At 38.5% G+C, this 26,311-nt stretch overlaps 1 long non-coding RNA gene across 3 annotated transcripts in view; it reads left to right on the forward strand.

Annotated features, from left to right (window-relative positions):
• The window catches only part of LOC120741739, a 431,134-nt gene that overhangs the window by 98,416 nt on the left and 306,407 nt on the right, over positions 1 to 26,311 (forward strand). For all 3 annotated transcript variants that reach the window (XR_005697678.1, XR_005697679.1, XR_005697677.1), the window contains exon 5: positions 17,022 to 17,144. This is a non-coding gene — a long non-coding RNA (uncharacterized LOC120741739). The remainder of the gene's footprint in view (positions 1 to 17,021; positions 17,145 to 26,311) is intronic.

The following is a 26,311-nucleotide window of genomic DNA, read 5'->3' on the forward strand; positions in this document are numbered from 1 at the left end:
AGTTTTTTTTCCCCACGAAGCAGTTCTTAAGACAGTATAAAGGCCCAACACATAAAACAACCATTAGCCACTTCTTTTATTGTTCACGCACTGCTATAGAGCACAGAAATCACACCCAGAATCACACAAACATATTTCTTGTAATGTTATGTTTGTATTTTATCACATCCTGATAGATATGTATTATGTTTATATACATCACAATTTTGTTGGTAGAAAAGATAAATAAAATAAAAAATGTTGAAATCAAGAATCATGTATTTTTGTGCTTTGCTGAGTTGCAAAAACAATTAGCCCATAGGTACTTAACATCTACAATTTTAAGACATGACCTTGTCGTGTCAAAAGACCAGGAAAGTATTGACTATCTATGGTCACATGCATATTTGAAATCATCACAGTGGCACTGTAGCTAGCACAGGAGCTAGCTCTGTCACATTCACTCCTTGTGTTAATTTCATTGACCAATGATTTTCATCAACAACCATTTTTATCCTGATCAAAACAAGACAAAACTAATGAACGAAGGCAAAACACCTGATGAAATGCATTTCGCCAACAATTAAAAATGAGATGAAAATTTTCTAGATAAATATTTTTTATGAAAAAGCAACAAAATATTAACTATTTGGAGAAGGCAAAGAGTAGAAATACAGACACGTTTCACAACAAGGAAAAAGGGATGCTCTGTAACTGTGTGGAGCAACTTTGACCAGTAAAGTTTTTTTTTTTTAACTTTATATTTTAGCCAGCTGAATCAACTTTAGATTTAGTCTACTATAATCTAATCATATTTCGTTGAATAAAAGAAATTAGATGCTTAAATTATGACAACAACTAAATCAAAATTTTCTGTTCAAATTAAAACTGTTGTTGAAGTTTCCTTGACCAAGATATTAAACCTCCAAATTGCTCCCAGTGCTTAAAAAGATGTGTGTTTGTGTCTTTAGAAGACAAGTAAGTTCAATTCAATTTCAATTTTATTTATTTATATAGCGCCAAATCACAACAGAAGTCGCCTCAAGGCGCTTTATATTGTACAGTAAAAAGTAAGTTAAAAGGTACTATGTAAATACCAGTCTATGTAAGCAGATTTGTAGTATCGGATATATTTATCCTACACTTGGGGTTAGCAAAGAATGATTTCAGTGTTGCCTTTCTCTATGTGACATGACAAGCCTGCACATTTCCACAAATTGTCATTTTTCCTAATGGCTGTCTTCTCATCTTTCTGCTCCTGATTGGGTTTAGTGGCCAGCTGTTCATGCACCCTGAGGGCCTGCTGTTCCCTGGGGTATAGCTACCGTTAGTTGCCACCTACACACATAACACACAAATGCAGCCCTTTGAAGCTATTGTCTCCTATGAGATGTTTTTTTTTGTTTAATTTGAAGACATACAAGCTTTAAGTGTCAGTCCTACAGAGGTTTTGCAGCTCTTGCATGTCACAATGATCCAATACGGGCTAAAAATTTCCTGGTCTTATTTGTTGTCAGACAATGTATATTTCTCATGAATTTAGGTTTTGTTATTACATTTCTAATTCGGCTATTTGTGGACTTATTGAGCCTCCAGTCTTTAACACACTTCTGTATAGCACTATAGACAATATAATACTCATTGGCCAGGGCAAAGCGTATGTGCAGCAAACTTCAAGGGTTCATTGGTATTCAAATCTTCATCAAGTTTCATCAAATGCGGCCTGATAGGTTACTTTCCTCATGTTAACAGAGGACAAGATACGCGCTGTACAGAGCTGTAAAAGCTTGCAGGTAAACATGTCAATGCTATTTAAATTTAGCAGGAAGCAATCACGTTGAAGTGTTGTTGGGGAGGTACTGAGGTGAGGTGGCTAAAACGATTTCAAACAGATCTCCATCGGAGTTATTAATCCCTGTTAGTTTAAACCTTGGCTTATCTCTGACCTTTCTGTCACCCCTTCCTATCTCTCCCTCCTCTCTTTATCTGTCATCCTGATTCAATCCAGTTTTTACACATTTCCCTCAAGCTTGGGAACATTTTACATCTTGCTCTCTGGAAGTTCCAGACCGTTTCTGTGGGTTCATCATGTTCCACTTTGACATTTTGTCATATCATTAATTCTACGTAACTTATCAGCCCCCCCCCAGTAAGTTTAGGTTGAACTAAACTTACTGAAAACGCCTGCTTAACAATTTAGCAGGCACACTGCTAGCGAGAGATAGACAACAACTCAGTTTCTTAGCCTGACAACCTCGACGGAGCATTCCATGTATTTTGCATGACAAAGCTCTACCAGTTCATCTCTAAATTAGCTTCTGGAGAAGCAACAAATGGTTGGTAAGATGTGTAGTCCTCAAATGCGGTCTTTCTAATGTAGGTATTCTCTAATGTTTGGTTAGAAGAGTCAAAACTCCCACAACACTTGTGCAAAGAATAACTTTACTATAGCCAATTTATTCCAACAAAACTGTTTTAAACTGCATACTGACAGCCTCCTTTGTAGTTCAGTGCACAAACTGAAATTGCTGAAGAACTTTTTAAAGAACAAAAATATAACCAATTCACACTAAACTGTATTAAAAGTTCCCCACTGAGTAGACATTACAGTCCAATTCAACTACCAGTCACAAATGATTGTGCAGAGTACACACCCAGCACTATGTGAAAAAATAACACAAAATTCTTAATCTTTCAGGTGCAAACTTACACTTTGAACGCGTTAGCGTGGTTAGCTCGTTAACGCGTTAGCGCCATCCAGCCCCACGTACGGGGCGATCCGCGATAACTTGCTAACGGAGATTTGCCGCGTTAATGGAGTCATGGCGTTAACGTCACTTTAACGAGATTAACACTGACAGCATTAGTATATACACACTAGAAATGTTGCGATTTAGTAAAAGAATTTGTCCTCAAAAAACGACATCAGGAGATGATGAGCTTGTCCTGATGCTTCAAACCAAGAAAAAGAAGAAACACTAAGATGTTTCATGGAGGTTTCATTGGTGAAAAACCTGTAAATGATAACACCCAGCAATGATGCAAAACTTTTTATGTCGCTAATGAGTTCAAACTGATGTATGAAAATGTCCAGAACTTCTGCAGGTTTGTTTGGTCTATGTTTTGGTGAAACCTAGTGGCAGGACGGAGTAGTTATCTGACCTATAGCCTGAGTATGAACACATCCAGATAGTTTTGCTGAATCTCAGCAATATCATGTGTTAATTTATCTATTTATCCCTCTGAAGCCGCTGAACATTCAGCTTAGTTAAGAGGAATTCTACTTATTTTATCCATTCATTTTCTTAAACTAACCATACCAGTTGAATGTCAGGAGGCACAGTTATCTGTGGTCCACAACACCAACATCAAAGACATTGTATTCATTTAAACAATTTTTTTTTTTGCCAGGCAAGTTTGCCACATACCCAGTTAAAGGTTATTGTTTTGGCTCTGATATCAGCCTTCAGAGCGATTTAACCTCTCAGAAATCTTTCGCTGACATTCCACTGGTGTTTGTGATTAAAGTCATTTTTAGAGTATTTTAGAAGCCTTGGCAGGAGGTGGAGAGGTGAAGCTGCTCATTCTTGGCCACATTTTCAAGCAAACAGTGTTAATCACATCAATGCAAGCCTTTTGTTGCTGTGCGTGTGTGTGTTTTAAAGGTGTGTATATCTCTTGCTTGCCCAGTGATTACTCATGTTCACACATAAGCTGACTCTATATGTGGTTCCAATGACAATAGCACCAGTGACTGTGTGCATACATGTGTGGCTGTGTGTTTAGGGATGGTTTATATGTGTGTGTGTGGGAGTGGATTTGGCCCCCTCACTTTTGTGATTGTGACTTTATTAAAGGTGTTTGTTCTGTCGGATGGCAAAGACACAGAGGAAGCGAAAATGGAAAGCTCATAATCTGCACATTATACACATCATGTGTCAAAATATAGAAGAGTGATTTATGTGACAATCCCAATCCATGACATTCTGCTGCTTTATGGTATCAAAGTGTAATGATAAATATCATTTATTATAAGCTCGGCATAAAATTACCGTAAGCTAGTAGCCAAATGTTGCTGAATGGGGGATTTGGTTGTTTATCTGTGGGTTCTTTCATCTCAGGGAACATTGCAAAAATACCCAATGAGACATTTAAGGCTATACTGAGGCTTGAAGGAAGGTAATGAGTTTTTTCCAGGGCAAATTGACTCGTATCGTTCTATATTCCTTAATATCAAAGTGATAACATACGGAAAGTGATGCTGTTCTACTGCAAGTTCAAGGAAATGTGCATCTCATGAAACTTCCATTCGACGATGATTTTGATAGAACATCTGTCAGTCATCTCACTGAATCAAAGGTTTTCTGTTAGCATACAGCATACACCAGTTTCTCTTAATGAGACTTTCACAAAGCAGAGTCAGAGTTTACGGTCCAGCTTAGATTTAGCTTTGCACAAACACGAGATGTCTTTATTTCTATGTGGACACCAGACACTTAATTACAGTAGGTACACCTTGCTGTTACCAGGTCGGACCCCCCTTTGCCTTCAGAAGTGCCTTATTTCTTTGCAGAATGGATTCAACAAGGTGCTGGAAACATTCCTCAAAGATTTTCATTCATACTGATATGAATGGATGACACAATTGTGCACACTCATGATGTGGATCTCTGGTTACATCCTTACCCAAAGATGTTCGATTGGATTGAGTTGCAGTGACTATGGAGGCTACTTGAGTACAGTAAGCTCATTGTGATGTTCAAGAAATCAGCTTGAGATAATTTGAGCTTTTTGACATGGGACATTATCTTGTTGGAGAAAACCATCAAAGGATGGCACACTGTCGTCACAAAGAGATGGACATGGTCAACAACAACATTAAGGTAGGCTGTGATATTTAGATGAAGATCATTGAGTGGGAAGGCTCTGGCTTACTCTCTGCCATTCTCTGATATTGATAAAGGTTTTAGGCTACTCTTTCATGCAACATTCATGTACTTTGCTCTAATGAAGGAGTAATTTTGACTAAAGTGCAACAGGAATCAATAAAATTCAAATGATTCTTCATTGAGGAAAATATTCTTGGTATAAACTGAATGTATACCAATTGAGTAAATTTTATTCGACCAGACTGAGTGCTTAAAGCCCTCATAAATGAATCCAAATACAAGTGTGCTTTCTTTTGATTTTCCATTATGTAGCCCTCCATTTCTTTCTTTTTTATGCCTTTCCTCTGTGATTTGCGTCTCTGCTGAAAGAGCCGGTGAGGGATGACCGAGCAGTGAAGGCAGAAATGAAAAACACTGGAAGTGTTTAAACTGTAGAACAATCTATTTTTCCCCTTTTCTTTTACAACAGTGGCCCAGTATGCAATATTTACAGTGAAGATCAATTTGGTGAAAACTGATGAAAAACCAAATCTAAGAAAAAGAATCAAACCAAAGAAAATAACTAGTCTTTAACTTGAAGCTGCTCTACGCCATATGAGTTGGGCCCCTAACAGTACAGCCAATATGGTCTTCATCTGACACACAATGAATCATAAGAGGAGCTACAGTGCCTGCATATATAGTCAGGAAACAGCAAATAATAATTAGTACTAAAAACATTTTCAAAAGAAAAAATTCATATGTTAACATAGGAAAAATGTTTAAAAATGTTGTTAAGGGAACGAAAAGACCCTCAAACTGCTTACAATCAGCACATTCTAGAAACAACTGGGAAAACTCATACCATAGGCACGTTTTTCCAGGAATCAGATTTAATGAAACAAATTCATCAAATACAAATCTTTAAACTTTTGATTTTGGCAACAATACACAAAAACACAGCTAGGTTACAACCGCTGCATACGTCCCATTCTCCTTAAAATGAGGCACAATTCAATAGAAAATAAATGGCTAAAAGGTGACAGTATCTCAAACCACCACCGTGTTTCACAGCTGGTGCTTTGATTGGTTTATTTTAATGGGGGAAAATATTCCTGCACAAACTGGCTTTTGATTTAAAATCTGCAGATTTTTGCATTATCATCCAACACAATAGCAAAGTGACTCTCTCAGAGGTTCCATACAGGTTTCATACAGCATATCTCTCCAACCTGTGATCATAATGTTGTGAATTTAAATATTTAGGAAATGCAGAAGAATCTACTTTTTCTCTCTCTTCTTTTTCAAACATAGGAAGAAAACTGCACAAATTTATTTGTGAAGGAATTCTGTTTTATTTTTTAATTTATACCCCTGCCCAATCCCAAAAATGTTGGTGGAAATGTAAAACTTCTGACCCTGACTTATTGTTAAAGAAGTGACCATGTTTATGTGTGGTGATAATAGAAAGCACATGGAAGAGTAGCTAAGCCTTTGAAAAAAAAAAGTTCTACTACCAGCCAAAATATTAAGTTGTTTTTAACAGATCACACTCCTGAGTGGAATTATACCTGCCCCGATATTTACCCTGCTTCATAAATGCTCTCATTGTGGTTATCCCAGGGTGTTATGCCATACACCTCGCTCGCTGGATGCCCAGAAATGATGGCATGTAATTGAGCTACTGTAATTTGTAGTGATTGACCCAGAGGGCTGGCTATTAGCAATTGTCAGCTGTAGTGATAGATCCCTTTAGCATTATGCCACAGCCGTCCCCAGTGTCCGCACCCGCTTAACTTGTTATTTATAGATCATGTCAGGCCTGTAATAAACATAAAGCATAAACTGCAGCTAATGTGCCTCTAATGAAATCTGGACATGAGCAAGTTTATGAATTGAAATAATTCACCGGGCTGTTCTGCTGTGTCACTGGGTGCCTCTAACTCAGAAAAGGTTAGCTCTATGTGCTCATTTGCATGGTGTTAATGTAGCAGGAAAAACACAATGCAGTCAAAGGGAATGGCGTATGCAGTCCTGTAATGTTACTCTGCCTTTGGATAAGTGGTTGAATAAACCACATTCAGTCATGTTTTTCAGCCACAAGTATGACCTCCATACACTTCACATGTCTGAGGAGAGAATTATAAGGGAGCCATGTCGGATCCTTGAAATCTCCTTTTCAGGTTGCCAGAGCTTTTTTTTTTGCTGTAAAGAGCTTTTACTGTGATAAAGCTTAGAACTCAAGGGCTAGATAGGTGGTATTTGTTCTACAAAATATACAACAAATAACAGGTTAGAATAAAATGTTCACTTTTCACCTTCAAAAATATAAAATATGCCAAAAACCCCATCACTGCATTCTTTTTCAGAAGTGCGTAACTCATCTTGGAATTATTGCAGCACTGCTGAGGAGATTTTGTCATAAAGAGCAGCTTTTGTGTTTATCCGACTGCATTTTTAGTAGGACTAAAGTCAGAAGCTACCAACTCTCAGAGTGCTGACATTTTCTTTTTTTATGGATTGAAGTGAGTTGTTTTCTCATTTAAGTCATACTTTAACTTGAGACAAATGTGGAAATGTTCCAGATTTAAGTGCTTTATAGTCAAGCTCTATGGCTTAAAACATAGAGAAGTGCCAGAATACTGTAGGTGCGTGTTGTAGCTTCCTAGTTATGGCATTTATGGCATTTCTTTTTTTGCTATAACCATGAAACTATGATTTTGTAGGCTTGGCTACAGCCACCTTCTGGTAATACACAAGAGAAAATCAGGAGGAACAGCAGTGACCTTGACAAAAAAAACTGTGAATTTTAGTTCCTTTTGCACAAAATACCCAAACTTCCATTGCAATTACATTTGCAGCTAAATTACGCTACATTACATTTTTAAATAACTAAAACGTAATTTTGTTTTTAACAAAAAACTTAGGCATCTAAGTTCTTTGAGTTCCTTTAGTTTGAGGCTAGTGCTAGTAGTTAGTTAGTTAATGAAAAAGTAAAAAGTAGAAGTTTGTTGTGTTTTTACCCATGAAAGTGGCTCCACATGGTTTACAAAGCATCAAATTGTCCTTGATATTATATGTAAAATGTGTCCGGCGCGTGGGCAGATCAAATGTATGAATCTAAACGCTGATTGGATCACTTCCAAACTTGTCCCTCCTATTTTACATACCTTAGTTCTGATTGGATCTTGTGTCTCAATATGTCAATATATTTCATCAGTTTTTACACTTGTACATTTGTCAGAAAAAAATGGTTGCTGGCAAAAACTTTGATGAAAATTATTGGTCAACCAAATGTACACATAGTATTCACAATTAATACAGTTTACACTAACATAAATGAATCAAAACCACCTTTTCCATCAGCTAACTAAGAATATACTTAATATATCATAAACAATAAATAAATATACAATGGTGACTGTTTTCATACTCAGAGTTTCTGGTTCTCCTGAGGTTGTATTCTGATGTCATACATGCATTTCAGACACACAATAATACATTTTTATGTGTCTGAAATTTAAAGATGTTTTTAATTGTACCTTTACATAGTTTCATTATGTTGATCCTCTCAGTTGGTGCAAGTTAGGGTAAAATGTAAAAAGAGATTTTCATCAACTCTGATTAAGGTAGTGCAGTGGCCTGTGTGTCTGTGCTGTTCAGGTTAGCCACCGCAAACGCTGCTTGTCGGAGTCACTGCCTGCACTGTCTTTTCCTAATTCTGCATATGTGTGGCACTATTTGTGCTCACATGCAGGCAATATTGTGTCCGTGTTTGTGTGTGTGTGAAAATGTGTGTGCGTGCATTTAAATCTCCTGCTGCCACCCCCCATCTTATTGCTTTCTTTCACTTCTCGGGGAGAAATCCTCTTGATTCGCCCAGTCCCCGAGGCTAGAGCCCCATACACAGCAGATGTTCCACTGAAAAGGCCATGAATGTTTAATCATTTGTGTTATTGATGCTGCCTTTTTGTTTGTTAGAAAGTGTGAATGACTGTTATATGTCTATTTCTTGCATGTTACATATCTGTGTTTGAGCGTGTGCATGTGTGTGTAAAAGAGAGAGAGACAAAATAAACATCACTCTTTTTAATCCATTGCTTTAGAAAAAAAAACCTCTTTACCTCACATGCCCTGCAATGAATGAATAATGAAGTCTATTAAAAATGTTATTCAGAATCATTACTGAGTGTGCTGTGTCAAATATCACATCAGTGCACTCACACAAAACAAGACAATCTCTTTTTTTTTTGTCAAACAAAGTTAAACCCTACTTTTACCCGATCATGGATGAACAAACTGGGCTCCGTCTCTAAACTGTGATTTGTTGAACTTAAAGCTGCTGTTTTAGTATTTGAGCTGACAGCCAGATTTGATCATAATTAGACAGCATGCCGTGGGCTTTGATTGGCACGGTAATTGGATTGTCATTGGGGCTGAAAAGCTATTATCTTTGGATCATGCCCCATGAAATTTGTTGGAAAAACTTCTGTGGCCGTCATTAAGTCAGCCATCTTGGGGGCCTTAGCAAATGAGCTTTCTATTTTTTTTCTTTTTTTCTTTTCATTTTTAGGTAAAAGAAAGAGAGAGTGAGAAGAAGGGGGGTTGAGAAAAGAAAAAAAAATGAAAAGGTACTTGTGCACCGCTGGGACCCTTAGATCTTCCGAAACGCAGCAAAGACAATCTGGGCTCTATTGATTAATGATATTAGCATAGCAGGTAGCGCTAAGTCGAAAAGCAGCGTGCTGGGTTATTGCCCATTGCTCTCACCCACTTGCAAGTAGTAGATGGGTGTGTGTGTATGTGTGTGCGTGTGTGTGTGTGTGTTGGGGGGTGCAGCAAGTGATGGAATGGGATAATAACAGAGAGGTGAGCCTGGAAGGAGTGTGAGGGAGGGGAGTGGTGGGAGGAAAAAGGGAAACTGCAGGGTGGCTTTTCATTTGCAATTGTTTATGTAAAGTATCAGGTGTGATGCCCATTTTAGGGGAATAAGTAGCAATACAAGGTAATGAAAATGACAACAGAAATGTGAGATATGAAATGGGTAGAATTTCTCAAAGCTATTGGGCAATTAAATCAACTTAGACAACTGTGAAACCTGGAAAACATCAGTAAACTTTCTCTCTTTCTGCCTCTTTTCCCGACCTCCCGGCGTTAACAGTGGAGGTACCTGTTTTTGCATATTATAGTACGCCACAAATTACAAAACAGAAACAGTTCACTGTTTATGCTTTCACATATTTCTACAAAACTGAAAAAGAAAAACAGAAATGGGAAGTATTGATGTAAAAATACTTTTTTTACAGTACAGAATTTTTTAGGTGTCTGCACTTCTGATTTCTTTTTCACAGATATCTGTACTTTTTACCCCTTATATATTTCAAAATAGGCTTCTTAATCAAGGTTTAATGTATTTGAGGGAAGATTATACTTCACATCTCTTCATGCCTTCAAACATTTCACTGATCTGAGTATAAATGGAGGAAATAACAACACATAAAAGACAATCCTAGCATATTACCAGACCGTATTGTACACAAAGAGATGAAACAGACAAAATCTATGTAATTTATGCAACACCGATGGCGCTATATTCAAGAGTTAAAGTGGGCCGGAACTATAAGAAACAGCATTTCTCTACATATTTCCATAAGTTGTGATACTTCAGCACTAGCTATAGAAGAGGCGCGAGCATAAATGGAGTAATATGTTGTGGCAGGTCCTTTTCAAGGCAACAGCTCAACAAATATCAATAAATATTTTTTTTCTGTGCAGTCTGTTGCAGTTTGTTCCCAGCCACCTCTGTCTGTCAATGTCCTTCTTCCCCCACTCGTGAACAGAATCATAAACTCTTTAAATTTCTCTAATTGGAGCGGGAACTCTTCCCTGACCCAGAGTGGGAACTCCACACTTTTCTTGTTGAGAACTATGGCCTCGGACTTGGAGTGTCTAATTCTCATTCCCACCACAAACCCTTCCAGTCCAAGCTGGAACAACAGTTTTTAACCTGGGAGAAAGATATAGCGACAGTTGGTTCCAACAATAACCAGAGTGCCAGATTTTATCATTACTGAAACATTCACCCATTTACCAACAGACATAAATTCTAATTAGAAATAGAATTGGATTCACATAAGAAATCTACTTACATTACCAAACTCTAGTGACTTGTGTCTTTTTTGCAGGTATCCTCCTGAAAGTCTTTTTAAAAGGTTGTAATAACTGTGATGTGGTCAGGGGCGACTCATCTGGTTGAAAACAAGAAATCTGACTCCAGTGGAAAAAACAGACCTCAGCGTTGTGACTTGAATAAATTAGTCATAAAGTGTCCATGGTTTTATCATATATTGCGTTACATTGTAGCACAATTGTGCTACATTGTAGCTACAATGTAGCACAATTATGCTCAATTATGCTACATTGTAGCTACAATGTAGCAATTGTGCTACATTGTAGCATAATATGTGATAAAATGAGGGTACGGCGTCCCTTGGTTTCTCAGCAACAATTACACCTCACTCATGATGTCTTGTTTTAAAATGACAATATGGTGACAGTGAAAGTGTTTTTTCACACTATTAAGTATTAGTAGGTATTAGTATGCATAAGGTATAAATGCATAAACTCCCTGCCTGAGCCTGGTTAGGGTTCCATCTTTCAAAAGGGAGTTTTTTCTTCCCACTGTTGCCAAGTCCTCACCCATACGGGTTGTCTGATTGTTGAGATTATTTTTTAATTTAATAGAAACAAGTCCCTAAAAAATAATTAGTGGTCATTCTTGAGCCATTGCATTTTTTTTATTAGCACTATTTATGTGGGCACATCATATTTAAGCTGGGATTTCCTTACCTGGATGACTGAGCATCCTAATTTTTTAGAAGGTCACAGTGTACATTACAGCCCATGTGCTCACAGTATCCAACACACCAAATATTTGAAAACTCTGTTTTGGATTTCAGTGTGCACATTAAGCCTTGGCTCAGGACCTTTTCATAGCAACTAATCCAGATCATGCGCCAACATATTATTGACTAAATGCGTGTTCTGGATAAAACTTCTCATTGTTTCTGTTGGCTAAAGTTTGGCCTGTTTTTTGGCATCTTCTTTTTGCTGTGTAATGGTGTTTGTCTCTGAGGTGGGCGGATTGAGCCAAATTTCAATAGCAGTGATACCAACACTGGTCTGGTAATGGATTGATACTAGCGCAGTAGGATGAAAATTTTGTTTCTATCCTTGAAGATCAGTATGCAGTTCACTGAATTGTGTAAAGTACATATTTTGGGGGGAAATGAAAAAGAGAATAAAAAGATAGACGTGCACTATGAAAAATTTCTCAACCTCTTGGTGTTGACTGTCTGTGACTTCCCGGATAATCATGTCAGATTTAACAAATGGATTGTCTTATTGCAGTCAAATTGCTAACTTTACACTGATACACATGCATATGTATGTCACCACATCTCGGGAAAATGGTTCCCTAATAGACAGTCTCACCAATTCCCTACAGGGGAACCCTACAGGGTACCAAATGTAGAACCACATAATGTTCCCATATAGAATAATAATAATTATGACAATAATGTATTTGAATACAGAACTGTCATGCTTTGAGAAGCATAACATAGAGTCCTTGCTGGTGTGTGTGTGTGTGTGTCAGAGAGAGAGAGTGGTGTTCCACACACATTTTGATTTGTGAGTGCGTCATTAAAGCAAGATAACAAAAATTGCTTTGCATATGTGAAAGCAAAAGGCAGTATCTGAAAAAGTAAGTCCTATAAGCTGCACTTTCTCCACTCACAAAAGGATATGCATAAACTCTTATGTTAAATGTCGAACAAAACAGTATTTAACAGCATGTCTGGATAGTTTCCTCTTCATTGCAAGTTAAGGACATTGTTGCTGCTTGTCACTGACACAGGAAGCTCTAGGCTTTGGTCAGGCAACCTGTCATTGTCTGCCAGGTCTCAACTCCACTTATTTGAGCCGCTGAACTGAACCATTTGACTGTGTTTGTATTGTTGGTGCCTTTTGAGCACCTGAAAAATTGTCTGGTTTTCTCTGTTTCTAACTGTACCAATAAACTAACCAAAAAGTCTGTGCTTGAGGTTTGGTTAGTAAAATTATAGCAGTTTAATAGCTACTAGTTAGTAAAACAAACAGCACAGCACCAGTACGTTGATGAGTGCAACTTGCCAACTGTACTTGCTTGCCTTAGCAAGTGCTTTAGCCATGCATCTATCCATCCATTTTCTTCTGCTTATCCAAATTCATAGTTGCAGAGAGGTTGGAGTCGATCCCAGCTGTCAAAGGGTCAGAAGTAAACCCTGTACAGATTACCAGGAAGACAAACAACCATTCATGCTCATTTACACGTATACCTTGGAATCACTAATAAACCTAACAAGCATATCTTTGTACTGTGGGACAGAGTGCACACAGACATGAGAAGGAACATGCAAACTCTACAGCGAAAGGCCCCAGCTGACCGGAGGATTCCAACCTAGGATCTTCTTGCTATGAGGCAACATTGCTAGCCTCCACGCTGCTCTTTGTCCAAATCATTCGGTCATTTTTGCCTCCAAAAACAATGCGGCATCCAATCTGTGAATGTTGAGACCTCAGAATGTGAAATCCAGAACTAAGGTGCAATGACACAGTAGCATGTTCATCTTTTATGTACAGTCTATGTGTGAAAGGTGTAATGCAGCAGGAACGTGTTTTGTCAGTAGCAACTCTCTCTGTTTCCTCTCTTTCATTGTGTCTGTTCATGAAAGTTTGCATGCAGGCACTGTTGATCGTGGCCTATCAAGTGTCATCTGATTTGCATTCAGTGGATGCGTCATTATTCACAACATTTGATGTCCACAAAAACACATTAGACCTCCCTGTTTTGGTGCGGAGTGGCGTTGGCCGCAACCGCCCAGACATCATTTGTGCACCCAGATAGTCAAATGTAAATTGATATGTAAGAAAATGCCCCATTAACTTTTTCATTAATGGTTATAATGCATTCTGAGTGTCATCCGCGGGGCGGTGCGCTTCCCTGAGCAAGGCCGCACACACATGTGCTGCACACACAAACAACAAGGTCCCAAATACACAGAGAAACAGGCGCACAAATGTATGCTGATAATTCACTGAGGAAATCATGAAACACACTAAGAGAGAATTATTTACACACCTCCATCACTAAACTTCACATGTATTTATCTGAGTAGAATACCATTTTAAAGCAATTGTTTTATCACCTTTTCTTTTGGATTTTATCAATTCAAGCTTACAGATGTGTTAACAGGTATCTGAATGGACTCATGGTGGGATTAGTTTCCACATCCTTCCATTCAAGTTGCAGACCAGTGGCCTTGAGTGTGAGATGGCTCACCTGTGTTGTCACGCACAGACTCTCAGGTTTCTATGAGCTTGGGATTTAAATTTTTCTTTGCTAATGAATTTGACAAAGATACACCAATTAGATCAGTCCCAACTTCTGATGACTTTGTATAAAGACTTGCTGTCTTGATAACTCTCTGCATTCATATTAATAGATTGAACTTAAGAACTTAGTAAAAATGCAGGTTATGAGAGTTGTTGTATGAAGTTTTTTTTTTTTTATAGATTTTGATTTTACTTATTTTTTTTTTACTATGCAATATAAAGGAGGCCTCTTTAAGTTAATTACAGTTATAGTTTACTGCTGATTGATAAATGCAAGTTATTCACATCCTCCCTTTGTTTCTACTGCACATCCCTGTTTGGTGTACAGTTTTATGCAGTTTCACTTAATTTATCTTTTATATATTATATGTACCGTTTGTATATTGTTTTTAATGTGCATTCTGTTATTAGCATTGTTCAATTCTTTTCTTCTACTTTGTTATTTGGCCACAATTGAATGAGCTGGTGGATCAGTAAGGTATGCTAAGTCCAAAGTCAGCATCACAAAGGTGGCGAGATCATCACGATGACTCATACTAAACACATTAGCCTGCTGACCCGTTGGACACATGCTTGCCTAACAGGTTGACAAGTGGTTGCTGGAGGTTGTTGACAGTTGCAAGCTGAAACCGACTTCAAAGAGATACACAGTACTGCACTGAAAAGGTTCTTGTAACTGCTTTGGTGGCTAGTAGGTTGCCATGGCCACCTGTAGTTTGAACAGAAGAAACCTGCTCTGCAAACTCACTGATTAGTGAAACTGTGAAAAGTGTGATGTAAATGATGTAAATGTTTCCCTTCAAAGTAAAAGTTGCATTTTTGGAAATGTGTTGCTACAGTGGTAAAGGTTTTTACTTTGAAGGTTATATCTACCAGGCTCTATTTCCAGTTTGCATCATAGTATTTTTTAGGTTTCACTACCACTCCATACATAATTGGCAAGTGCTTGCAGACATTTTGTTCATAGGGCTACACCATAGCCACAGAGTAGATTTAACACAGTACATCAATCTATGTGACAGTGTCATACCCACATGCGATGTTTTATTAAATCAGGTTTAAAGTTTCACATGAGAAATATTACAAATAATTGCTCTCTTGTCTTCTTCTTTCCCTTTATATTCTTTATAGATCTCTATCAGTAGTTTTTCTGATCATGTGATTAGTTCATTTTATGCAGAAGAGGAGTCAAACAATAGATTAAGTGGGAATACAAACTGAAGTAGAGACAAACAAAGTTTAGGTACTCCAGTGTGACACCCTTTATGTTATCTGTCAACTAACACAAACAGCTACAGGGTGTTGAAGCTGCTTCATAGTTCACTCCTCAGGTGACAGCAGAAAACAAATAGAACAGTTGTATAATGGCTTGTGTTATGTTTCAGTTGTATTCTTTTACTTAATCGTCATGGATGGAGGTAGCTGTCTTTTTGTCCTCTATCCTGGTTCTTTACTTTGTCTTTCTGCTCTTTGTGTTTATAAGAACATTTTGTGTTTTTGTATATATTTTCTTTGCTGTTCGCATGTTGTTGCTGTGTATTAGATTGAAAAACAAAACACCCAAGAAACTTTCTGAAAAGAAATGTGGTCAGATTCCAGGTTTTGTCTTTTCAGTACCGACACCATTTGTTATAATTGCTCATCAATGCAGCTTAAACTGGACCTTTTTCAACCAGTGTGGACAAACTGTAATAGTGAAACATTCACATTTGAGTTTCAGTTAATGAAATCATTGCATTTTGTGAGGCAAATGTATCTTCAAATGTTTTTATTTTTTAAACCATGTTTTTAAAGTCCTGGTTACAGCAAATAGAAAAAAAAATAATTAAAAATATTTATCTGATAAACAATTACATGAAGAAAATCAGTCATTTTAATTATAAGTTGTCCTGTTATCTCCTTTTCAACGTGTAGTACCTCCCACCTGTTTTTCTTTTTTTTTTATTTGTCTGTCCACACACAAGCTAACAACCTATATACACAAACACACCAATACTCCCACCAGCAATCACCCCCAGAGGTAATATGTCTATTGTTCGACCAGCACGTCAAGCACTTATCCCTGAGTGTTTGCAGGCTGCTGAAAGGAAAGAATTAAAGGTGAGTGTGTATGTGTAAATCATTCACACACACAGGTCGCTAGGCTGCAAAACCATGGCAACATTTACGGGATCAAGCACGAGTGGCAACTGTGTGATTTCAGTTTACTCTGACGTTTGTGTGTTTATGAACACGTTGAAGCATGGAGACTGTAGATAACTTGGCACAATAACTAAGTTGGCCATGGAGCAGATGGAAACAAAAACAATAAAAAAAGAAACAAAACAATGGTGCAGATATTAGAGAAGAGCACAGTGAGATCCATGGATGCTTAGGTGAAGTTATTATCCAGTTATGGCACGCATAATGGCAACAAAGCTGTACGGTAAATTACAAACAGAAAACAAAGACCTGAGTTTTATGGGAGCCTTTGAGTCGCTTCAGGCATCTTAACTTTTTGTTGAAAAGGATTCTTCTTCTGCTTTTTGATTAAATGATGGTGTAGACGTCTATGAAAAGAATTTGAAAATGTCAAGATGTTTGAGGAAAAACATTATATTGTCAGTGTCATGTACAAATCTAGTGGCTTTCACCTGCACAAACTATTTTTACATTACATTCTGGAATAACAGCAAAGATCATTACAATTTGCCTTTAGATATATTTTTAAAAAATGCTTTTATTTTGGTTTGATTTTAGGACGCAAGCTGGAATGAAAAGCTTGGTGGTGGGCTGGACCCACACCTGGACCATATTTCACCAGGGTGCATACTAGAGAATGGATTGGATCATAGGTGATAGCGTATTCTTATCTGGATAATGGTGAGCATATCTATATATCTATATATCTATACAAAATGATCGCCTTGAGGCGACTTTTGTTGTGATTTGGCACTATATAAATAAAATTGAATTGAATTGAAATGTATATATATTTATGTGTTAATTTATGCTTAATTACCGGTAAACTGATCTTTAGTTAATAATTATTTGCTATTTACAGTTAAGTGATAATTAATGTTTACTTACCATCTTTAACATCTTTAATCAATGGAAACTGATGTTTATGGTCTTTGATGTATTTCACTCACAGTTTAGTTTTATAAGCACCCAAACAAGCTTTAGGAAGAGCTCAAGGGTGTAAATGCTCATAGGACTTTAGTGTGATTATGCTTAATAAAAAGAGCTAGGTTTAACCCTAACCCTGAGGTGCCCTTCGTCCAGGTATCTACCTGTGAATGACTGGAATAGTGAGTAACGACTGTGTCACAGCATTGATGCTAAAGTAAACCCTGTGACTATTTCTGCCAACAGTATTTGAAGTGCTCTAAATGAGAATGGTATCAGTGATGAGTTGAAAAACCATTATCACAAAATGACAGTTGCATTCCCTAATCATTAGTCCATATTATAGAATAATGTAAAATGTCCTTCAGAATGTCATATTTATTCTTTCTTATCAGCAGTGATACAATAGATAATATAGCATCCTTCCATAGATTCAGCAACTGGCATATTCTTATTTACAAGGCCATCCTTGATCTGCTCCCATCTGACTTTGTATAGTTTGCTGTACGCAATTTTGTGGACACTCTTGCAAAACATATTTTAAATTTCATGATAAAAATGCATTAAAAATACCTTTGATGTTATTAACGAGAACACATTCAAAACTAAATGAACTACACATGTGTCTCATAAATCCCTAAGATGCACCAGAAGGGCCGTCAAAGCTGGTCATATATGCCTGGACAGTCTTTGAGTGCATTTCCTAAAAAAGAATATAGTCAATGTAAATAGAGCCTGCAAATCTAAATAGACATTGCTACTCTGCTAAAGGAACATAATCTAAAATTCTGGATAGTTGCTTTCATGCACTGCAACATTACTGAGTGATTTTAAGGTGAAAGCCAGGATGAATATACTACATACTCGTGTAGTATGAGTAAGCGTTTGGGTTGTCTCTGGTGTCTGTACTGCTGTTTTATATTTGCTGCATCTGTTTCTGTTCATGGCTTCATGCACCAATAAGACAAGTGGTTATTAAAAAACAAAAAAAAAGAAAAAAAGTTTGTGGGAACAGAAGAGATTTTAAATTCTCCCGATTCAGCCCTAAAAACATAAAAAGGGACAATAATTCAGACTAAACAGGAAGCCACATTAATAGCTGTCCCCTGTCGGGCAGCTATCAGTCAGTGTTAGCGAATCCACAAAAGTTTGGCAGCCATCGCATGAACAGCTGGAGTTGTGATCATTCTTTCCATTTTCTTTGACACCTACTTAGAATAGATTAATGAAAAATGAAACGCCTTTCAGATGTTCTTTCTGCACTTGCTCACTCACTCCGCTTCACTCGTGCTATTAAATGTACTGTTAAGGAGTGAAGACATTAACAAAGTGCAACAGATAATGTGGACATTTTGTGCGTAAGCCGCGATATGAGAGATGTATTAATGGAGGGAAATTATTGCGCATTCAATTACGCCACAATGCCTTCCAGAGAGGTTTGTGCGATTTTGCCGCGGCCTGTCACGACGGGGGTCCCCCCCCCACCGCCACCACCACTACCACCACCTCGTCTGACTGATGAGCACCCTAATCTGCTAATGCTAATCTCAGCAAACGGAGTGGAGGTGGTTTCGATGTGTGTGTGTGTGTGTGTGTGTGGCGATGGTGGCGGCGGTGGTGGGGGGTTATCTGACGAGCCAAACGCCTCGACTCGCAGCTCGCTAACGGTGGCCAATAAAATTAAAGAGCCGGTGTGTGCCCGGGCGGCAGAGGAAGACGAGGGAGGAAATCAGAGATAGATAAACAAATAGAATCATAAAAAGGCAGGGCGCTGGTGAAGTGGTAATTCAGTGGGAGTTCATTAGGGGAGAGATGGAGGAATGAGGAGTGGAGGGCTAAACTGTGGATGACATTACCTCTAATGTGGCTCCCCTGCAGAGTTTGTGATAGGGTGGCCGTTCCCGGCGAAAATAGGGTTTTTAGCATGACGCCACGCTCACAAAGACAAACTCCCACTAAATAGGATTTTTTTTTCTTAAGCATTGTACTATTTTATTCCCGAAAAACATCTCCAAATGGGGTTTTCAAATGCGCTCAGGCATACAGCCAAGTTGAGACAACATGGACAAATGAGTTTTGTGGTGTGGCAAATTTGTACAGCGCAATAATGTTTGGAGCACTGAGCCTAAAGCAACATTTTTCTGTCATAAAAAAGAAAAAGAAAAAAACAGACCACCCATCAGTTGCATTCTATCAATTATACTAATATGAAACAGGACTTGTTCTGGACAGAGTGCAATTGTTGTCTGTCTAATGTGAAGCTGCTCAACATTCACTGACCAATTAACCTGTCAGCACTTTTTCTTGATGCTGAAATGTTCATTTTTCCTCCTCATTTTTCATGTCAGTGAGCATCATTTAATCACTTAAAGGGTCACTTCACCCAATTTACCAAAAAAGATATTTTCTCCCGTAGGTCTATCTGTATCTATCCATGAAGAAAGATTTGGATTTATTTGTTGAGATTGTCATTGTTCCCCAGACCTCTTCCTCTACCCTGTGCCTAATGTATTTCCACTTAACTTTTCAAGCCCTGTCATTTTTTACCTTTCTAACACATGCCCTCGGGCATCCCAGTCCCCTGGCCAATCCCTTCTTATATACACCCATGTGTAGACAAGCTTCTACAGTAAGTCTGTCACAACCAAATCTCACTTCTTAAGAATGTGGTGACACATAATGTTTAAGGAAAATGGCAAAGGAAACTCAGCTGGGATCTTTATAGTGTTTTTCTGTTACATTTATAGATAATGGTGGCTCTAATCAAACACAAGATTCTTAAACTCTCAGTAAGGAGACCAGATCTATTTTCTTACTCCTCCCAGTTCAAGTTAATCCTATCTATGGTGGGTGCTGCAGGACAAACAACTCTGGCTGCCATTCATCTGTAGTGAGTGTAGTGCTGTTTTTGCAGTTGTTAGCTGCTGTTAGCTGCTGTCAGTGAACCTTTCTTTGAAGTGTATGTAACAGTTATGTTGCCCCTTTCCTTTGCATTTTCGCTCCTTTGTTGAATGGGACCCTGCTGATAAAACTGATAAAACAGTTATGAACCTTCATATCTTGAGTCTGAAGGTGCAGACGCAAATTAAAATGAGTCTCCACGGCACTCAAACACCTATGAGTTCTCTTCTCCTCCATGTTTGGTCTACTATATATGTGGCTGGCTACATAAAAAGTGATTAGGTGTTTAAAATCAATGTACACACTAACATCTGAACGAGTCACATTAAATGTCACCCAAAATTGTGTTGGTTGTAGGTAAGCATGATCAGGAATCAGATGAACTAATCTTAATGCAGTGAATTGATGCATTTCTTCATATCCAATTCAACCATCTCATAGAGACTATGCTATTTAAGCTCCTTTATTCCATATTTGGTGTGCTTATGCAAGCCACTTTGCAACAACTGCAACAACTGCTCAGAGATTACCTCCTCCATTCATGCAGCATGTGAATGCATGTGAGCATTGTCTTAAATGCTTGATTCCTGCTCTGTTCTGACAGAAACTCCACACTCCAATAGAAAAAAAAATCAAACAGGTATTTTTGGTTAATTGAATTTTTTTCATAATGATTTTGTTCCTGACTTCATATGATCTTCCTTCATCCCACAGAGAATACACAAAAACCAACATAGTTACAGAAAAGATGTTTACAGTTAGGGCTGGGTTAATTTTTACTTGTTAAACGTCTTCTAGTTTCTAAAACTACGCTTGTTTAGCTAAAATGTCATGCAACCCTACCCCCTAGTGCTTCCCCAACTAATGTGAACATAGAGTATTTAGTAGTTATATACAAAACATACAGTTTGCTAATATTTCCTCCCCTAACTTCAGCCAGTCACAGCAGATGGCCCCGCCCCTCCATGAGCCTGGTTCTGCTGCAGGTTTCTTCCTGTTTAAAGGGAGTTTTTCCTTCCCACTGTCGCCAAAGTGCTTGCACATAGGGGGTCATATGATTGTTGGGTTTTTCTCTGTTGTATTATTGTGGTTGTGATTTGGTGTTGTATAAATAAAATGGAACTGAATTGAATTGTGTGTGTGTAATGTGTAGTGCCTTTCTGACTTTTCCCTAGTTGCCTCTTTGCCATTACTTTGCTCCATTTTAAGGAGAAGCCTGATTATGGAAATTTAGGAGTGGCAACTTAAAAAGAACGCATAAAACATGAAGCATTCTATGTGAAATTAGTTAAAAAACAGCAAATTCAAAGATCTTTGAATCCAGTTTCTTTGTTCATCAACAGATGCCAAAGGGATTACAAGTGAAAGAAGTGCTAGCAGCACCAGCATTATCTGTCTCTGTTGTCTGCCGTCTACCTCTGGATGTATTTGTGAGACGTCACTTCGTCTGTAAACAAATTTGTGTTGCTCTTAGCGTTCTGGCGGATTTGTTGTCTGGTGGAGTGTATTTAGCAGATGAAACGTGTTGTTGTGACAAGCATGATGGAACACATATGTCGCCGAGGGCCATCCTCCCTGCCTCCCGTCTCGTGGCTACATAAGCAACTGATTGTGTTTTTCGGAGGGAGTGTGCAGTGACGAATGTGAAGGCTGTTGTTTTGTCGTGTGAGCTGCTGGTGTCTCATGGTGCTTTAATGTTACCCGAAGCATGTGTGCGTGTGTGTTGGTATGGGTAAGAATTGTTTATTCCTTTCTTTCTCTCCATTATGACATTCTTCGTTTTCAGCCTAGCATCTCTACTCTTGTCTTCCTCTCCTTTTTTCGTCCTTCTCTCCTCTTCTCTCCACTCCTCTCCTGTCCCTGACTGTTATCCAGCACTTTAGAGTAGATGTAATTGCTCAGACAGAGCAGGCGTTCAGAGCACTGTCGATGTAAATGCTGCTCCATGGCAGTGGCTGACTTAATGAACAGCAGGGCTCGCAGCCCTCTGGCAGCACTTAAACTTTAAAACATCTATTATTGAGGCGTGAGAAAAAAACAGAGTGGCCAGCACTGACCCCTCTCTCATCCCTCTCTTTTTATATCTCTAGTCATGCCAGTGGAAGGGTTGATGTTGTTGAAAGATAAAGGTGCTGTGTGTATCCTTTTTTAACTTCAGTATCCTTGTAATGTATCCTTTTTTAATCTCTGTTAATTTATTATAACTCAATCTGAAAAGCACATCACATCTACTTTTCTTTGGCTTCAGCACTGAGCTTCCTCTGTTACGTCTTGCCATTAATACAAATATAATATTCTTTGCTTTAGAAAAACATCAGACGGGGACAGATAAATCTATTAGAAGGTCTTAGGATGAAGTTGAACTATGGGCTCAACTACTATACAACAGAGTATATTGGAACACGGAGCTTTTAAACAACACATGACTTCATGTTTTGGTAGAGATGCACCTATAGTATAGGTCCTTATTAGGCTAGTTTACGTGTCATATTTAAAATGGGTTCTCATGATTCATTTCAATGTGTTCCACAGGAAAATGAGTTAAAGTAATTAAAAAAAAATTACACTTACATCACAGAGTCATTAAACAGCTGAAATTAGTTTGCTGTGGCTTTACATATGCATGATCCAGTGTAACACTTTGAGCTTCCTGGATGTCTTAAATTATGCACTGTTATTACCCATTATTAGACAATATGACATCTCTCCCTTTCCTATTTCTTTCCAGTCTTTTGCACTTGAGACAATAGGTTAGAACAAGTCTGATGGTGTTGTTTTCAACGCACAGCTAGTGATGTGTGAATCATGAACGAATCGTTCAATACTCGAGAATCACTTTACTGACTCGTGAATCATGATTCACAAGCCCAACTGACTCACTGACTCATCCCTGTCGCTGTTAGCAAACTAATTTGATTAGTAGAAATATATCTAGCTTAAAATTAAAATTGTGTGAAAAAAAACAACAGCCAGTTTCTTAACAAAAACATTTCTGCTCTGAACTGGAAGAAAAACCCCTGAGTAGAAAGCTCACATCAAGACAATAGCCCCTCGGTTCACAGTAGCATCGCTCAGCTAACATGCTAACAACACATTTGAGTTACTCACCCCCTCATTTTTGATCCTATGCAACCCATATCCGATCATGGTATGACAGTGTGAATGGCACAAATCCGATATTTTCAAATCCGATCTGGGTCACTTTCGTATGTGGTACTGAATCCGATACATATCCGATGTTTTAGAAAGCGACTGCTGTGTGAATGGTCATGTCGCATTAAATCTGTCTTTTACGTCACTGACACAAGACAGACGCCAATTATCAGCGCCGGAGAAGACATCGCGAATGCTTCCTGTCCATCCAGTGTAGGTGTTAGTGAAACTGTTGGGAAGACAACGTTGGAGAAACGTGAACATTTTATTTGTACTGTATAATCGGCAGATTCTGACAGAAATCTGCAACTATCCTTTGAAGCACCGCTCCTCTCTAAAACAGCAATAAGGATAATTATTAGGTTATTTACATTATTATGTAAATACGTTATTTACATTATTATGTAAATAACAAAATAACTTAAAGCAAAAATTGGGAAACGTAAAATCCGAAGTCTTTATATTAAGGGCCATCAGTCAAACAATATTGTTTGCTCTGGGTCTAAACAGAGCCGTTGTGTGTGACGTCTAGGGATGGGTATCGTTTAGGTTTTATCCGATACCGGTGCCAAACCGGTACTTTTGAAACGGTGCCGGTGCTTAAACGGTGTTCAAACCGGTGCTAAACCCTTGTGTTGTCCTTGGGATTCCCATATACTTGTTTGCCATTCACCTAGGGGTCATTTTTGACCCGAGGACAACACAAGGGTTAAAGAATGGAGAACACAAAATTGGTCCAAAAACCTCTCATGTTCAGCTGTTTTTTTGTAAAAAAGATAACAATGTTAGCCTTTTCTGCAGCTATGGGGCATATATGGTATCACTCTTGGCTGGAAGCAGTGCTTAAACAATGGAAAAAACACAAACTTTGTCCAAAAACCTCTCATGTTTAACTGTTTTCCACTTTTTCTTTGGTCATTTTAGCCTTTTTGGCCAGGGTGAAGGGAGTATCTGCCATCAAACAAGAAGACAGCCGCATGTAGCTATGATGATGTTTGCTAGTTCACCTTACATGCATTAATGTAATAACGTGGTTAGCCTACTCAACGTAAATTACACATGAACAACATTAAGCTACTCACGCAGAGAAGAACGGCTGCTCCTGCCATCATCATCCGTCATCATTTCTGCTACACTGGCAGGGCTAGGGGCTAGGACTCTACTCTTCGGGTTTTTGGGGGATGTTGCAAACTTGGGGTCCGATAACAGGCAACACACCCGCAGTAGATGTGCACGGTGTGAGGTCTCACAGCAAGCTATCAAATATGGCGCATTTCTCGGCTTTTAAAAAAAACGCTATGCATCGCCAGGTGTTTCATCGGATTTGAGGTGTTACCTCCTTTGACAGTATCACAGTATCAGCTTAAAGCACTTGTTGCAAGCTGCTGAGTTTGCATATTTTGCTGTGAAGTACAGCCAGACTTTTGACCACTTCGCCTTGGGCATTTTTAATCTGTAGCTCTGCTCTAAAAGAACGCACGTACCTGGACCCGCCTACTATCCTTGGAAACGTAAAATGATTGGCTAGAATCTAAAGTGTGTGACATCTCAGAAAAAAAAAAAGCACCAAAATGTGCGCTGCTTTTTGGTCTGGTTACTATCGTTTATGACAGAACCGGTGCCATCGGATACCGGTACCCATCCCTAGTGACGTCTTCTTTTGCGCATGCGGGCCCCTTTGAGCGTTCACACTAGAGCACGTTTGCTGTCGCATTTTATCTGTAGTGTGAACAAGCAGACAAAAAAATCGGATTTGATCAAAAAATCGGAATTGAGCATTAAGACCTGCAGTGTGAACGTAGCCTAAGTCTCCAATAACACCAGAAAAAGTCACCAGATTTGTTGCTAGTTGCTTTTTAGAAAAAAGTTGCTAAGGGGGTCTGAAAACTTGCTAAATATAGCGACAAAGTCGCTAAGTTGGCAACACTGATCGTAGCGTAAGTGAATCACTCACTCACTCACCCCCTCCCTTACTGTGCTGAATCGTAGCGTAAGCGAATCACTCACTCACTCACTCGCCCCCTGTCACTACCCGATCCGTACCGGAAACCCGATCGGTACCCCGCATGCGCGAAAGGTGTCTACTTCCGGTCGAAGCGTTTTACGATAGTTACGGGTCAGAGTATCTGTTAAGACGTTAAGAATAATAAGTATCTCTTAAAATGTTTCCAATAATGAAGCATTTCAATATAATGTAGACAAAAAACGAAAAATAAAAAGATAGTTACGGATCAGGACTCCCCGATCCTTACTGCGCATGTGCAAAGTCGGACCGCTATCACTGTCAGTTGTCAGTAAACACTTCATCTGGCTGATGAATCTACACGTGAGATATTACAAAGTCTGTATTATTAACTCTGTAATTAGGCGCCATTCTTCTTATTTTACGGCGCTGTTGTTCAATCGGGGAACGCTCTCTGTTGAGGAGAAAAGCATGAGTTTGTTTGTATACGGATTATCCATTGTTTAAATGTCCCGGTAGTCGAAAAGGAGGCAGAGCTGCTGAGAAATGCAAGGAGCTAACTGGGCGCTAACCGTATCATTCAAATATATTGAATGTCGCAATGTTGGCAAAGAGAGGAAGTGACGTAAGATTTGCGCATGCGGAGTACCGATCGGGTTTCCGGTACGGATCAGGTAGTGACACCCCCTCCCTCCTGGCTCACAGCTTCTTCTTCTTCTTGGTTGGCAACCAATGTTAAGGCGCATTACCGCCCCCTGGCTCACAGCTCAGTGGACATTTAAATATATATAAAAATAGATATTTGACACATTTGAGGAAAATAAAATAAAATAAAAATAAATAAAATAAATGTTCCCTTTAGAAATCTTTTTTTTTTTTGCTCTTTTTTGCTCTATAAAAACTG

Source organism: Simochromis diagramma, unplaced genomic scaffold (assembly GCF_900408965.1).
Source record: "Simochromis diagramma unplaced genomic scaffold, fSimDia1.1 OVJJ01000486.1, whole genome shotgun sequence".
Classification (NCBI taxonomy): Eukaryota; Metazoa; Chordata; class Actinopteri; order Cichliformes; family Cichlidae; genus Simochromis; species Simochromis diagramma.